Source organism: Panthera tigris, chromosome C2 (assembly GCF_018350195.1).
Source record: "Panthera tigris isolate Pti1 chromosome C2, P.tigris_Pti1_mat1.1, whole genome shotgun sequence".
Classification (NCBI taxonomy): domain Eukaryota; kingdom Metazoa; phylum Chordata; class Mammalia; order Carnivora; family Felidae; genus Panthera; species Panthera tigris.
Genome location: NC_056668.1, coordinates 58,309,183 through 58,323,169, shown reverse-complemented (window position 1 = coordinate 58,323,169; position 13,987 = coordinate 58,309,183). Strand labels below are relative to the sequence as shown.

General features: G+C 37.9%; 1 long non-coding RNA gene across 1 annotated transcript; it reads right to left on the bottom strand.

Moving 5' to 3' along the window:
- Positions 1-3,919: 3,919 nt before the first annotated feature.
- Positions 3,920-11,945, bottom strand: LOC122230575. Its single transcript, XR_006207565.1, has 3 exons — positions 11,239-11,945; positions 4,199-4,330; positions 3,920-3,957 (listed from the first exon to the last, which is right to left on the bottom strand). It is a non-coding gene; the product is annotated as an uncharacterized LOC122230575 (long non-coding RNA).
- Between the last annotated feature and the right edge of the window lie 2,042 nt (positions 11,946-13,987).

Below are 13,987 nucleotides of genomic sequence, written 5' to 3'. Positions count from 1 at the left end.
GACATGATACTATACGTGGAAAACCTGCAAGACTCCACCCAAAGACTGTTAGAACTGATACATGAATTCAGCAAAGTCGCAGGGTACAAAATCAATGTACAGAAATCGGTTGCATTTTTATACACCCATAATGAAGCAACATAAACATAATTAAAAATCTGATCCCATTTACAATTGCACCAAGAGCCATAAAATAGCTAGGAATAAACCTAACCAAAGATGTAAAAGATCTATAAGCTGAAAATTATAGAAAGCTTATGAAGGAAATTGAAGAAGACACAAAGAAATGGAAAAAACATTCCATGCTCATTGATTGGGAGAATAAATATTGTTAAAATTTCAGTACTACCCAAAGCAATCTACACATCCAATGCAATCCCAATCAAAATTGCACTGGCATTCTTCTCAAAGCTAGAATAAACAATCCGGAAATTTGTATGGAGCCACAACAGACCCCAAATAGCCAAAGTAATACTGAAGAAGAAAACCAAAGTGGGAGGCATCACAATCTAGACTTTAGCCTCTACTACAAAGCTGTAAGCATGAAGACAGTATGGTACTGGCACAAATACAGGTACATAGACCAATGGAATAGAATAGAGAACCCAGAATTGGACCCACAAATATATGGTCAACTAATCTTTGACAAAGCAGGAAAGAGAATCCAATGGAAAAGACAGTCTCTTTAGCCAATGGTGCTGGGAGAACTGGACAGCAACAGGCAGAAGAATGAAACCAGACCACTTTCTCTCACCATACACAAAAATAAACTCAAAATGGATGACAGACCTAAATGGAAGCCATCAAAACCTTAGAGGAGAAAGCAGGCAACAACCTCTTTGATCTCAGCTGCAGCAATTTCTTGCTCAACACATCTCCAAAGGCAAGGGAACTAAAAGCAAAAATGAACTCTTGGGACTTCCTCAAGATTAAAAGCTTGCAGAGGAAACTGCAAAGGAAACAATCAACAAAACTAAAAGGCAAATGACGGAATTTGAAAAGATATTTGCAAATGACATATCAGAAAAAGGGTTAGTATCAAAAATCTATAAAGAATTTACCAAACTCAACATCTGTACAATAAATAATCCAGTGAAGAAATGAGCAGAAGACATGAATAGACACTTTTCCAAGGAAGACATTCAGATGGCCAACAAACACATGAAAAGATGCTGAATATCACTCATCATCAGGGAAATACAAATAAAAGCTGCACTGAGATACAGCCTCACACAGGTCAGAGAGGCTAAAATGTTTATTTATTTTTGAGAGAGAGAGAAACAGAGAAAGAGAGAGAGACAGAGTGGGAGGGAGGTGCAGAGAGAGAGAGGGAGACACAGAATCCGAAGCAGGCTTCAGGCTCTGAGCTGTCAGCACAAAGCCCAACACAGGGCTCAAACTCATGAACCACGAGATCATGACCTGAGCCGAAGTCAATGCTTAACCAAGACACCCAGTATGATTATTTTTAAAAATCAGTAGCCTACCTTGTATGCATTCTTCAATATTATTATTAGGGGCTAATATGTTGAGTGACAAGAGTGACTACAATTTAGCATATGTATGGTGTTTTATTTCTTTGTAGAATTATGATCATATTTTCTTAGAGTTCAAGGTGACCCAAGTTCAATTCTCTCTCCAAAGCAGACTTTTTTCTTCTGTGTAACAAAATAAGTTTTGATTTGGAAACCAGGGACAAAGTAGGATAAGTTGATTTTTCTTAAATAAAAGAAATATGGTATCTTGCACAACTGAGCTAATAGTTTAAGATTCATCTCACTATATTCTTAATCACACCTAGTAGGATAATCCCTTTAACCCACTTGAAAGAAGGGAACAAGTAAGGTCCTATGTTATTCAAATCAAAACCAGATTAAGGCTTCATACTGACCTGCCCTTCACGACAATAAGCTTCTCTCCTCCCTTGTAGTCATCTTCTTTATGGTAATCCTAATTGCCCAGAGAGCTTACACATATTCATCATATCCTGTAAAGAAGAGCTTCACCTTGAAACTGGAGTTTGTCAAAACTACCTCCATAAATTCGCTCTGCTGGGTCATGCTTTATGGCCGAAAGTGAAGGCTCTTTTCTTTTCTTTTCTTTTCTTTTCTTTTCTTTTCTTTTCTTTTCTTTTCTCTTTTCTTTTGTTTTCTTTTTCTTTTTTTTTCTTTTTTTTTTTTAGTGCTTATTTAAAGAGAGAGAAAGAGACAGAGTGAGAGTGGGGAAAGGGCAGAGAGAGAGAGGGAGACACAAAACCCGAAACAGGCTCCAGGCTCTGAGCTGTCAGCACAGAACCCAACGTCGGGTTTGAACTCATGAACTGCAAGATCATGACCTGAGTCAAAGTTGGACACTTAAATGACTGAGCTGCCCAGGTGCCCCTAGTGAAGGCTATTTTCAATGAAATTCTCCCCTCACTGATGTTGCCCCACATGCTATGCAATAACCCTGGCCATGTACAGAAGATTCTTTGGGTTGATCCTGTTTTCCTCCTGGCACTGATGCTCCTCTGGGAAATCTTTAAACAAAGCATCTATGACTCTGAAGAACACTGGGCTATTGCTATCACTGGGGCCCTTAAAGCACTTTGTTTCCATTCATTTCCAGTTGTTAGCCCTGATGCCAAGAACTTCTTGAGGGAGAAGAGGAACACTCAACCTTACTGCTCCCACAGAGTCAGACAGTTGCATTCATTGTTCCTTGCCAACCTGTTTGTCCTGTAGTAGTTTCTCAAGGTATATACTGAAAGGAAAAAATAATAATAACTTACTCTTTCCTGGGAGAGTTACATCCAATGATAACTTTTACATGGCAAAATAGGCCTGGGTTTCAAGGAATTTGTTCCTTCAACACACGTGTGAGTTAGAAACATACCAGATTCTGCCTTTCCAGACATCCTCCCACTACATGTGTATAAAAATTTTGTAGTACCCATTTATATTTGCTTGGCAAGTGTGTCATTGCTTTAGTCTCTCAGCCTAACTACTATCATTGATGGAAGCTTAACTATTCATACCACAGACTCATAAATAAGGTACCATAACCATAAATAGGCATAAACAAGACAACCAGTTGACTTAATAATACATTCCTCAAATTGTAGGGCATGAGCTCATGAGGCACATCTTTGTAAGTGTCAGCTCAGGAAAAAAAAAAACCTTTAAAATCGCAGTGAGTCATGGACACATTGTTTTCCTATGTAGCCCTGCATCCCTCTTTATAATGGCAACTGCATACTGTCAAGTCAATCTTGCATCACCCAAAACTTCTTTAAACTAAGCATTGTGGATTTGTGAGAGTACAAATGATACCCCAGACTGTGGGTGCAGAAGCAGAGTTTAACATTGTCTGCCATACAAGAAAAATTCATTCTCCTTCTGGCTCCATGATATTCCCATGCCAGTATCTCTTGCTTGGATCCACTAAGGTAATTTTCCTTTTTCAGGTTTTAATGAGCTTGGGAAACAGAGAAAGCATGTCAAAAAGTAGAAGAAAGGAAAGGAAAGAAAACAAACATGATGCTCTGCTATGCCTTCTCATTTAACCCTGGAAAACAGTGCAAAGAATTATTCACAGATGAGGACATGTGGCATGAAAAGTTGATACCTATGATTATGTAGTCTGTTCCAAATCTTGAATTTGCAGGAATTTGACTCCACAACCCATCATGCTATTATACTACTGCTAGAAGTCTCTTTTAATACTCATACTTTTTTTTGGATTAAAAATCCAAATTTTATTTTTAACCTGTATCATTTAAATCTCAAATACTTAGGGCGCCTGTGTAGCTCAGTAAGTTGACAATCCAGCTTCGGCTCAGGCCATGATCTCGCGGTTCATGGGTTCGAGTTCCACGTCGGGCTCTTGCTGACAACTCAGAGCCTGGAGGCTGCTTTGGCTGCTGTGTCTCTCTCTCTCTCTGCCCCTCCCCTGCTTGTGGGTGCATTTTCTCTCTCTCTTTCAAAAATAAACATTAAAAAAATAATAAAAAATAAATCACAAATACTTGGTATGAACACTATTAAGTACTAAAACATGGCAAGTCATAATACAACCTCAAGTTAGTGGGATCCTTTAGTATTTCAAAGTTCTTTTACATACATTACCCCTTACATTTCTCTCAACAGTATAAGATGAATATTCTTACATCATCTCTTTTTAAAAAATGGAGAAGTCAAGATTTAGAGAGGTGACTGACTTGTGGGACATGGCATGGCAGTGCTTTTGTCAGAATGTGAAGCTGGGTCTTCTGGTTCCAAGTCCAGAATAGCTGCATTACTCTGCTCTGTTCAGAGTGCTTTGTTGAGGAAACATCTGTAGCTTCTTCTTCCTGGGGGCAGAGCATCAGGAGAAGGGCAACAAAGAGTATACATGCTTTCTCAGTTATCTTTGACAGTGGTTTCCTTACACTAACAATTTCAAGAGTTGTCCTCCCTCTGTTTCCTTCCTCCTCTCCACTGAGAGTCTACGGAGTGTTTTATATTCACCGTGGTAGGTATTTGGGCTTTCTCATCTTGGAGATATGCTACCCCTCTCCCCTTGCTTGTTATGACCATATGTAATGAGAAGTTCAAACACAACCAGACTGTTTGTACTGTGGATGCAGGAACCTTGCTGCTACCTGGAAAGCCTAACGGCAAAAACCAGTACTGCTGGCTGCCATCTCTGCCAAGGGGAGAAGGCTCTCTGTTCACTTATCCACGCAAATGGAAGCTCTTCCTTGGCTTGGGTAATATTTCCTCTTAATTACCTTAATTTTCTTGAGACATTATTCATGTCCAAATTCCTTTCCTTGGCAGATAGGGACCTGAGGGCTTTGCTCTTGGCTGAGGTTCTGAAAAGTTGCACTGAGTTTGATAATAACATGAAACTTCACAGAGGAATAGATTGCAGAGCAAAGGGGAAACTGGAGGCCAGAATCTTGGGGAAAGTGAAGTTGGGAGTCAAGTGGCACAAATATAGAAATTTTTCTAAAGGGCAAAGGGATGAGCCATAGGAGAAAATCAACTCTAAGGCCAAGAGACCAGGACCAAGGTGAAGAGAAAGGCAAGGGCTAGCCTAGAAGTGCCTACAAGGAGCATGAAGAATTTTTTAAAGCACCCGAGATACAGAACCCTTTTTTAGAAGTCCAAGGGCACCAACTTTGTTCTAATCTCTTTATTCTTCACTTAAAAATATCAATTTCAGGGGCACCTAGGTGGCTTAGTTGGCTGGACATCTGACTCTTGATTTCGGCTCAGGTCATGATCCCAGGGTCATGAGATTGAGCCCTACTTTGGGCTCCACGCTGAGCATGGGACCTGCTTAAGATTATTTCTTTCTCTTGAGGCACCTGGGTGGCTCAGTCAGTTAAGCACCCAACTTCGGCTCAGGTCATGATCTCACGGTTCATGATTTGAGCCCTGCATCGGGCTCTGTACTGATAGCTCAGAGCCTGGAGCCTGCTAAGGATCCTGTGTCTCCCTCTCTCTGCCCCACCCCCACTTGTGCTCTCTTTCTCAAAAATAAATACACCTTAAACTAATTTTAAAAAAAAGATTGTTTCTCTCTCCCTCCTTCTACCCCTCTTCTTCCACTCTCGCTCTCTTTCTCTCTATATAATAAAATAAATAAATAAAATTTTAAAAACTCAATTCCAAGTGGGATGGAGGGGAATGAGGTCTCAAGAACCTCAAGTCGAGTTGGATACTCCACTGAGAAACAGCAAATTATCCTGGGCTCAGTCAAAGGGAATTCGAAGACATATAAGCAATCCCAGCAAGATTTATACCTAAAAATATTAATTTTCATGAGTCACGAACTAATATTTCAATGTTACAAGAGCAGGTCCCTAGCTTCCTAGCCATTTTATTTCTACCCAGTGCTTGAGTTGATATTTGACACTGAGCCTAAAACTCCCTATTCTTATTAAATCATTTATTTTAATTTACCTCCCCTGACTTGTATAGGCATCTGAGATTGCAGTTTCCACTCTAGAGGCATAAACAAACTTTATCTCCATTCCTTTCCTTTTTTTTTTTTTTTCTTTTCTTTTCACTCAGGAATCTCAATTCCAATGCCTCAAAACTTTAACCAGTCCCAAAGTAGTTCCTCTCCTTCCAAGATTTCTGGGGAGCTTACTTTGTTCTTGTCACCCTTACCATGTTGCTTAATTAATGAACTATTAAACAACTCTACAGACATTAATATGATATAGATCATGTCATGAGGCAGTACATGATTAATTTTCAAATGTGCATCAAAAGCTATAACTTAGGAGAGTGAGGCTAGAAATGATTTTTTTTTTTTAAGGGAAAGTATACAAAGCTCTTTGCCTTTTGTGACTTGAACAAATCTAAACTTACATTGTCTGGGGACATGAAAATCTATTATGTAACACTTTGCTGATGTAAACAATTTAGTTTGTTATATTTAAGATATGATATGTACTTGTATTATTGAAAAAAAATATGGAGAAAAGGAATCTACGTACTCTCATCTCTTATTTTTTTAGAAGTTAGGAAATAATAGGAATCAAAAGCTTAGAAAAAATCATCTGAATTTTTCTCTTTTTATCCCTAGGTCTTTAGATGTCTAGTGACTGGTCAATGGAAGCATAGAGACTGAACTTGGATAAATTTTGTGGAGGAATCACTTTTGAAGGGTGGGAAAGATTTACATAAGCGGAGCAGAAGTGAAGTGGAGGGACAATTCACCCTAGTCAGAAAAGTGTACATATGAGCACAAACACAGCAATATAAAAGGTTGTAACAGAGACTTTTGAGGAAAAGATGGGCAGAAGTACAAGCTTGAGGTGATAAGGATCTTATTTTCTCCTTAAAAGTACTCCAAACTAGGGGTAGCTGGGTGGCTCAGTTAGTTAAGATCTGACTTTTGATTTCAGCTCAGGTCATAGTCTCTGGGTTCATGAGATCCTACCCCTCATCGGGCTCTGTGCTAACAGCACGGAGCCTGCTTAGGATTCTCTCTCTCCTTCTCTCTCTGCCCCTCCCCCACTTGTGCCCCCCCTCTGTCAATCAAAATGAATAAATAAACATTCTTTTTAAAAAAGGTACACCAATCTAGCTGAAAACTGAGTGTGATACATTTTTTCTTTTAATAAATTCAGCCAATGAAGACATATTTATCAATTTACTCAACAGGTACTTATAGAGTGCCTTCCCTTATGTGACAAATATGCATGTTATATTCTCAACAAAGCCAAGAACAAGGAAGTTATTTACATATAACTGTAATTAGCATATTTTATGAGTCAAAAGTTTGAACACTGACATGCCCCTGAAAATCCGGGGAAGATGGTTAGCAATTATAACGAGTAAATAGGTATAAGCAAGAACAAGGGGGATCCATTTACCTCGGAGAGGGACGAAGATGCAAGAGTGTTGCCCAGAGGTGGAATTGAAAGAACCCCAAGACTGACAGTATGGGACACAGCATGAGCTATGGGAATCATCTCAATTCAAATTAAGAACACCATCACAGGATGCTAAGTAAAACACAAGCACCTGCCATATAATAGAAGCTCAATAAATGTTTATTGAGTGAATGAGTAAATGAATCAAAGTCGTCTGACAAGTCTCCTTGTTTGGCAGTCAACATAGCTCTTGATGGCACAATAAGCAGGCATCTGCTTCCCACATATAATTTTATTACTTTCAAAGACAATTAAGAAAAAACAAAGCTCCAATAATTTAAAAAAAGAAATAAATATTAAGCTTGCCCGCCTTTGAGTTTAAACAATGTTCGTAATTGACAATGATCTATTTCTTCAAATTTGTGGGGTCACATTACATGCTTATTTTATCATCTTTTATTCCTTATAAATCCTTTTTAAATTTTTTGTATTTAAAAAAATTTAACATTTTTTATTTTTGAGAGAGAGAGAGAAAAAAAGAGTGCAAGCAGAAGAGGGGCAGAGGAAAAGGGAGACACAGAATCTGAGGCAGGCTCCAGGCTCTGAGTTTCAGCACAGAGCCCGACACGGGGCTCAAACTCACGAACCATGAGACATGACCTGAGCCAAAGTCAGATGCTTAACCGACTGAGCCACACAGAAGTTCCCTTATAAATCCTTTCTTAATAAATTAGTTGAAAATAAGTAAAAATAAGATGAATTAAAAAAAAAAACAACTCATTGCTTTGTCCCCTGCCAATCTCTAGAGTTAGGGAAAGATTATAGCTGAAGCTGAAGTTGAAGGAGAATGAGGCCTCCTATGCAGAAGGTCTAGGAACATTATGGAGTCCATTCTGCTGGCATTCGGGAGGGTTTTACTAATCAGTTCATTTGTCTGTTTTTCTATCCATAACGAAATTTTGTAAAAAGTCTGAACATATGATTAAACACATTTTTTTAAAGAATGCCATGTAAAACCCATGACACTAACTTGACTCTACAGAAGATGTTATGGAGCCACTTTAACCTGGTTTATATCTGCCATTGAATTCAGTACTGAGAAGCACAGGGTCTGCACTAAGGAGATGATCCTCTCTCAATGTTTAAACTATCTATTAGTGAACTGGGTCTGAATTTCCATGTCAAAGTTTTCTGTAGTTTGATCAAAATTTGATCAAGTCAGCTATAGTCCATTAATCTACTGGCATCTTCACCAGGGGCACTCCTGAGAAAGTTCAGCATTGTCTTCCAAGGAAGTGAAAACCACTCCAGACCTCAAGTGTTCCTAATCAATGACAGTATTATTAGAATATCAGGGATGCAGGAGTGGGCTTTTTTCCAAGCCCACTTGGAACCTTGATTGTCTGCACTTATTTAAAATTAGGCATGCAAACTTACTTGACTGTTATTTTCTATTCAAATTTATAACAGCTTAAAAAGTACTTTTAAAAATGGATTTTACCTAACATGATACTTAATGGTGAAAAGCTAGGATTTTTCTGCTAAGATCAGGAAAACAGCAAGAATGTCCCCTCTCACCACTCCTTTTCAACATTGTACTAGAAGTCCTAGCTAATGCAATAAGACAAGTAAGGAAACAGAAGGTATGTAGATTGAGAAGGAAGAAATAAAACTGTCTTTGCTCACAGATAACATAATTATGTAGAAAATCAGATACAATTGCCAAGAAAACTTGACTAAAGAAGTGATTATAACAAGATTACAGTATTCAAGATTAATATATGAAAGTCAATCACTTTTTTATATACCAGCAATGAACAAGTGAAATTTGCAATTCAAAGCAGAATAAGATTTATGTTATTACCCTCCAAAATAAAATTCTTAGGTATAAATATAACAGAATATATATAAGGTCTATATGAGGAAACCTATAAAACTCTTATGAAAGAAATCAAAAAAGAACTAAATGGGGAGATATCCCATGACCATGGATAGGGAAACTCATTGTCAAGATGTTAATTATTCTTGACTCTATCTATAGATGCAATGCAATTCCAATCAAAATTTCAACAATTTACTTTGTGGGTATCAACAAATGGATTCTAAAGTTTATATTCATTGGTGAAAGACTCAAAATAGCCAACACAATATTGAAGGAGAAGAACAAAGTCAGAAGACCATTTATTTATTTTGACAGAGATAGAGAGGGAGAGAGACATAATGCTTGAATGAGTGTGGGAGGGGTAGAGACAGAGAGAGAATACCAAGCAGGCTCTGCATTGTCAGCACAGAGCCAGACTCAGGGCTCAATCTCATGAATTGTGAGATCACGACCTGAGTGGAAATCAAGAGTCAGATGCTTAATTGACTGAGACACATAGGTGCTCCAAACTAAAGTCTATTAAAAAAAAAAAAACAACTATAAAGTAAAAAGTTTATTAAAAAATAGAATTAAACATTTGCAGAACCTGAAGTGCCTGTAAGAAATCTTCAGTTATCTAAAATAGCTTGAAACCCACCAAATGATACTTTCCTTCATTTTATAACTAATAATAACATAATAAAAAAACCACAGTACATTTATTACATTACAATACGTATATAATATATACATATGTTAGCAATGCAGTTAAAACCTCTTAAGGAACTTTACTAAATCTTTGCAAAAATTATCTTCTTTGTTCCTCACTGCAACCATATGAGCCAAGTATTGTCTTAACTCATTTTATGCAGATGTACAGAGAAAATTGATGAATTGCTCGAGGTCACAGAGCAAGTAAATAGAAGAGACAGTGTCAACCCAAAACTCCTGCACCTTGCACTTTTTTTGAAACCATGCCCCATAAGGTTAGTAAGATTGAAAGCTTGTTTAAAGCTTGTTACTCAGAGAACTGTTTCTCCCTAATCAGCTATTATGTTTTTTCAGACCCCACTAACAAATCCACTAGCTGTCTCTGCAAAAACCAGGACTCAAGGTCAACTGATAATGGTTCTAACCTATGAACAAGCAAGACCCTGCTTTCCTTACCTGAGGTAATGAGCCTAAGACTCCATCCAGTTTATACTGGCTCTCAGGACATCCTAAAGCAACCTCCTGATGTCAGGGGCTGAATTTTGCCTCATTCTGATGCTAAGTCTGTACCCCAAAGTTAACACAGGATGTATGTTTTACGTGTTTGTTAAATGTGTATTCTCCATCTCTCCTCACGAATAGTCATAAGTTTCCCTGCCCTCTTCATCAATATGTTTGTATTCTCAACCCCTATGATTATAAAAAAACTTGTTCTGTCCCCCTTCAGGGAGGCAGATTTGAGGCTTGTCCTCCCATCTCCTCTCCTTGTTTTGCCTGCCTCTCCAATAAACTCTTTCCTTGCTGCAAACCTGACGTCTCAGTGATTGGCTTTGCTACATACACATAGTGCAGATGTACTTGGGTTTGGTTACACTTTATTTGGTCTCTTATTCCCAGGGGTTGAGCAGGACTTAGAATAGCCGATATGAAAAAAGACTGAGTACACACAGTCCATCTGTGCCCTTAAGACTTTGCTCTGTTAGTTTTCCAAAAGGCTGCCTTTCCAAAAGTCTCCAAAAGGAGAACAGAGAGCAAATCTAGTGCTGCCCAGAGGTGCCCTTTCTGCTCTGAAGGTGAACAGAAACAGAAAATGCTAAAGAGGCCATTGAAAGAGTGTTCTCGTACTTCCTATTCTCCATTCAGGCACCCACACATGTTCTCTGAGAGGCTATTATGTGAAGATGTTGTTCTGGGCACTGGAAGTATAGGAGTAGACAAGACAGAAAAGGTTCATATTCCGGTAGAGGAAACAGCTAATGTGAATGAAGGCCCTGAGTTGGGAATGCACAGATGCACGGAAGTAGTCAGCTACCTGTGGTTGATCCCCAGCGAATGTAGGAGAAGGCTCTGTAGAAGAGGTCAGCCAGGAGGAAGAGTCTCTGGTAGCCTGGGAGGGCCAACGGCAGGACAGAAGTCTGGTTTACATTTTATTCCATTCATGTGTTTCCTCCTGATACGCTTTCTGCTTCCTTCCATTTATGCCTATGTGCTGACCTCAGTGCAGATGGAGATCATATGGCTACCGGGCAGTGAGGCCTGAGTGGTGCCATTGCCTGTCAGAAAAGTTTATTAGGTTAAAAAGAGAGAGGAGTGGAAGATACAATTGAGCTCTGTTTCCAGAGCCACAGAGCTGGCACCAGGTTCTGCTGAAGGCGGCACAAACCACAGCCTTGTTTTCCAATTGGCATTGCCCACCACGGCCTCTTCACAGCAGAGAGTTCTGGAATAGGCAGTGAGATTCATTATTACCATACCAAGTATGTGGATGGTGCTTTAGAAGTGGGAGGCACTTTGCAGAACTGTTTTTAGCTTCCCCTTGGATAGTTTTCCAAATAAGGAGTTGTGACATCTGCCTCCCTAGGGATTCCTCTTTGATCCTTTATTTCCAGTAAGACTGAAATTCTGTGTTCCCCTACACATTGTTATTCCTCTCTCCTGGCTAACTTTTTCAGATTCCTTATTTCCAGCCTCAGAGTCACTTTCATCAGAAAGATTTCTCAGATCCGTCCCAGGCTGACATCAGTTGGGCTTTTTTTTTTTTTTTTTTTTTTAAATCTCATAGAGGCTTTTGTGTACAGAAAACAATGCTTACAGTAGCCTGTGTTATCACTGACATTCAATCGCCTACAGTTATAAATTGAAAAACTTATTTTTTCTGAGCTTTTGAACACAATTGCAAAAATATAGTAAACTAAGAATTTTTAGTTTGAAATTAAATGCAGTTTGTACTTATTGTTAGGTTAGCTTATACTTTAACAAAATTTGCATAATCCTTTAGATACTATATATAAAATTATCTTATACTTTAAATGTATATAATTCAATAAATGAACGTGTAAATCCGATAATTTGAATGTTCTTATATATTTAAACACATTTTACAGACCTGGTTACTTACATTCTTGTGAATTTTCCAGCTGCAGTCATATTTCGTATAATGTATTTCCTCAAGAATCTCAAGCACTTAAGAAAACAGACATACAAACCCCATAAACAAACCTCCATAAGCATATACACAACTTTAATAAAGCTAAATACAAAACTTTCATATTTACATATAATTCTCTTAAGTATTTTAGCTTCTTAAAAGCTAAACTCACCAAAGGCACTAAGGAATCTACTCCTGAAATCATTGTTGCACTATATGGTAACTAATTTGGATATAAATTTTTAAAAATTAAAAAAAAAAAGCTAAACTCACCAACGTAATCTTGAGAAAGAAGAACAAAGCTGGAGCTATCAACAATCCCAGATTTCAAGATATACAAAAAGCTGTAGTAATCAAAACAGTATGATACTAGCATAAAAATAGACACATAGATCAATAGAACAGAATAGAAAACCCAGAAATAAACCCATGCTTGTATGTTCAGTTAATCCATGACAAAGGAGGAAAGAATATACAATGGGGAAAAGACGTCTTTTTAACAAATGATGTTGGGAAAACTAGACAGTTACATGCAAAAGAATAAAACTGGACTACTTTCTTATACCATACACAAAACTAAATTCAAAATAGATTAAACACCTACATGTGAGACCTGAAACCATAAAACCCCTAAAAGAAAACATAGGCAGTGATCTCTTGGATGTCAGCCTTCGCAACATATTTATCGATATGTTGGCAAGAGAAACAAAGCAAATTAAATTATTGGGACTACACAAAATTAAAAAAAAAAACTTTTGCATAGCAAAGGAAACCATCAACAACAGAAAGGCAACCTAGTGAATATATATACACACATATGTATAAACAACTCAACACCAAAAAAAAAAATTTGACTCAAAAATGGGCAGAAGACCTGAACAAACATTTTTCCAAAGACAGACAGATGGCCAACAGACATGCAAGAAGGTGCTCAGCAAGGCTAATCAGGGAAATGAAGACAAAACCACGGTGAGATATTACCTGACGTCAATCGGAATGACTAGTGTCAAAAGGACAAGAAACAACAAGTGTTGAGAGGATGTGGAGAAAAAGAAAATCTTGTGCATTGTTGGTAGGAATGTAAACTTGTACAGCCATTGTGGGTTGGAGATTCTTCAAAAATTATTGGGCATTTACCCAAAAAAGGCAAAAATGCTCATCTGAAAAGATATATGCACCCTTATGTTAATTGCAGCATTAATTTACAACAGCCACGATATAGAAGCAACCTAAGTTTCCATCGATAGATGAATGGACAAGCAAGTTGTGGTATATATATAATATATATAATATTCTATATAGAATAGAATATTACTCAGCCACTAAAAAATAATGAGATTTTGCCATTTGCAACAACATGGAGGCCTAGAGGGTATTACGTTAAGTGAAACAAGTCAGAGAAAGACAAATACCATATGATGTCACTTATCCGTACAATCTAAAAACCAAAGCAAATGAACCACAAAAAGCAAACAGACTCTTAAACACAGAGAGTGAACTGGTGGTTGCCAGAGGGAAAGCGGGTTGGGGGATGGATGAAAGAGCTAGAGGACATTAGGAGGTACGAACTTCAGTCATAAAATAAGTCACAGAGATGGCAAAGTACAGCATAGGGAATGTAGTCCATACTATT